A 3,017-nucleotide genomic window follows, 5' to 3' on the forward strand; every position below is an offset into this window, starting at 1 on the left:
CATCTCAGGAATGTTATTGTCCACACGGATGGTGCTTTATGACAGGATGCTCTGTCATGCTGATACAATCATCGCCTGCGATCCGTTCCTCTGCTGTGCGCAGTACACAGTGCTGTGAAATGTATTCATATGCTTCCGCATTTAGCGATTTCTGAAACACAATATGGGCACCACACCATGACTATGAAAAATACCCTCGTACTGGAATACCATCATGTCTGTTCTTCAGTGTGTAAGTAGGCTGTCTATGTTTTCTTATTGGCAACGTTACGTAGCGCTCTGTATGAAAATCACTGTCTGTGCTGTGTGCCGTCTGTGGCTAGTTTGCATTGTTGTCTGCCATTGTAGTGTTGGGCAGCTGGATGTGAACAGCGCGTAGCGTTGCGCAGTTGGAGGTGAGCCGCCAGCAGTGGTGGATGTGAGGAGAGAGATGGCGGGGTTTTGAAATTTGTAATACTGGATATCATGAACTGCTATATACATTATGACTTTTGAACACTATTGAGGTAAATACATTGTTTGTTCTGTATTAAAATCTTTCATTTGCTAACTATGCCCATCAGTAGTTAGTGCCTTCCGTAGTTTGAATCTTTTAATTAGGTGGCAGTAGTGGCGCTCGCTGTATTGCAGTAGCTTGAGTAACGAAGATTTTTGTGAGGTAAGTGATTTGTGAAAGGTATAGTTTAATGTTAGGCATGGCCATTCCTTTGTAGGGATTATTGAAAGTCAGATTGCGTTGCGCTAAAAATATTGTGTGTCAGTTTAAACACAGTCATGTATAATTGTTCTAAGAGGACGTTTCAAGTGTTGCCAATACACATGGTGGCACATAACGTTGTCCAGTCATTCACCAAACCAAAATTCCCCTCCATCGGACGGCGAGAGGTTATAGCGTGATTGACCATTCCAAAACACTCGTGTTCACTCATACAGTGACCAGTGGCGTCACTCTTTACACCATCGCAAGTTGATAATAAATCTGGCAACATTGTTTGTGAATCGCAGCGATCAGGTGCTAACTTTGATTAAAACAGCAGTGAAATTTTTTTTAAGTGCTTTCTCTGAAAACTACCTTGAGCAGTTAAACAGAGAACCGACTCGTGGCGATAACATATTAGACCTTCTGGTGACAAACAGACCCGAACTATTTGAAAAAGTTAACACAGAACAGGGAATCAGCGATCATAAAGCGGTTACGGCATCGATGATTTCAGCCGTAAATAGGAATATTAAAAAGGGTAGGAAGATTTTTCTGTTTAGAAAAAGTGACAAAAAGCAGATTTCAGAGTACCTGTTGGCTCAACACAAAAGTTTTGTCTCAAGTACTGATAGTGTTGAGGATCAGTGGACAAAGTTCAAAACCATCGTACAATATGCGTTAGATGAGTATGTGCCAAGCAAGATCGTAAGAGATGGAAAAGAGCCACCGTGGTACAACAACAAAGTTAGAAAACTGCTGCGGAAGCAAAGGGAACTTCACAGCAAACATAAACATAGCCAAAGCCTTGCAGACAAACAAAAATTACGCGAAGCGAAATGTAGTGTGAAGAGAGCTATGCGAGAGGCGTTCAATGAATTCGAAAGTAAAGTTCTATGTACTGACTTGGCAGAAAATCCTAAGAAATTTTGGTCTTATGTCAAAGCGGTAGGTGGATCAAAACAAAATGTCCAGACACTCTGTGACCAAAATGGTACTGAAACAGAGGATGACAGACTAAAGGCCGAAATACTAAATGTCTTTTTCCAAAGTTGTTTCACAGAGGAAGATTGCACTGTAGTTCCTTCTCTAGATTGTCGCACAGATGACAAAATGGTAGATTTCGAAATAGACGCCAGAGGGATAGAGAAACAATTAAAATCGCTCAAAAGAGGAAAGGCCTCTGGACCTGATGGGATACCAGTTCAATTTTACACGGAGTACGCGAAGGAACTTGCCCCCCTTCTTGCAGCGGTGTACCGTAGGTCTCTAGAAGAGCGTAGCGTTCCAAAGGATTGGAAAAGGGCACAGGTCATCCCCGTTTTCAAGAAGGGACGTCGAACAGATGTGCAGAACTATAGACCTATATCTCTAACGTCGATCAGTTGTAGAATTTTGGAACACGTATTGTGTTCGAGTATAATGACTTTTCTGGAGACTAGAAATCTACTCTGTAGGAATCAGCATGGGTTTCGAAAAAGACGGTCATGTGAAACCCAGCTCGCGCTATTCGTCCACGAGACTCAGAGGGCCATAGACACGGGTTCACAGGTAGATGCCGTGTTTCTTGACTTCCGCAAGGCGTTCGATACAGTTCCCCACAGTCGTTTAATGAACAAAGTAAGAGCATATGGACTATCAGACCAATTGTGTGATTGGATTGAGGAGTTCCTAGATAACAGGACGCAGCATGTTATTCTCAATGGAGAGAAGTCTTCCGAAGTAAGAGTAATTTCAGGTGTGCCGCAGGGGAGTGTCATAGGACCGTTGATATTCACAATATACATAAATGACCTGGTGGATGACATCGGAAGTTCACTGAGGCTTTTTGCAGATGATGCTGTGGTGTATCGAGAGGTTGTAACAATGGAAAATTGTACTGAAATGCAGGAGGATCTGCAGCGAATTGACGCATGGTGCAGGGAATGGCAACTGAATCTCAATGTAGACAAGTGTAATGTGCTGCGAATACACAGAAAGATAGATCCTTTATCATTTAGCTACAAAATAGCAGGTCAGCAACTGGAAGCAGTTAATACCATAAATTATCTGGGAGTACGCATTAGGAGTGATTTAAAATGGAATGATCATATAATGTTGATTGTCGGTAAAGCAGATACCAGACTGAGATTCATTGGAAGAATCCTAAGGAAATGCAATCCGAAAACAAAGGAAGTAGGTTACAGTACGCTTGTTCGCCCACTGCTTGAATACTGCTCAGCAGTGTGGGATCCGTACCAGATAGGGTTGATAGAAGATGTAGAGAAGATCCAACGGAGAGTAGCGCGCTTCGTTACAGGATCATTTAGTAATCGCGAAA

Source organism: Schistocerca cancellata, chromosome 8 (genome assembly GCF_023864275.1).
Source record: "Schistocerca cancellata isolate TAMUIC-IGC-003103 chromosome 8, iqSchCanc2.1, whole genome shotgun sequence".
Lineage (NCBI taxonomy): Eukaryota > Metazoa > Arthropoda > Insecta > Orthoptera > Acrididae > Schistocerca > Schistocerca cancellata.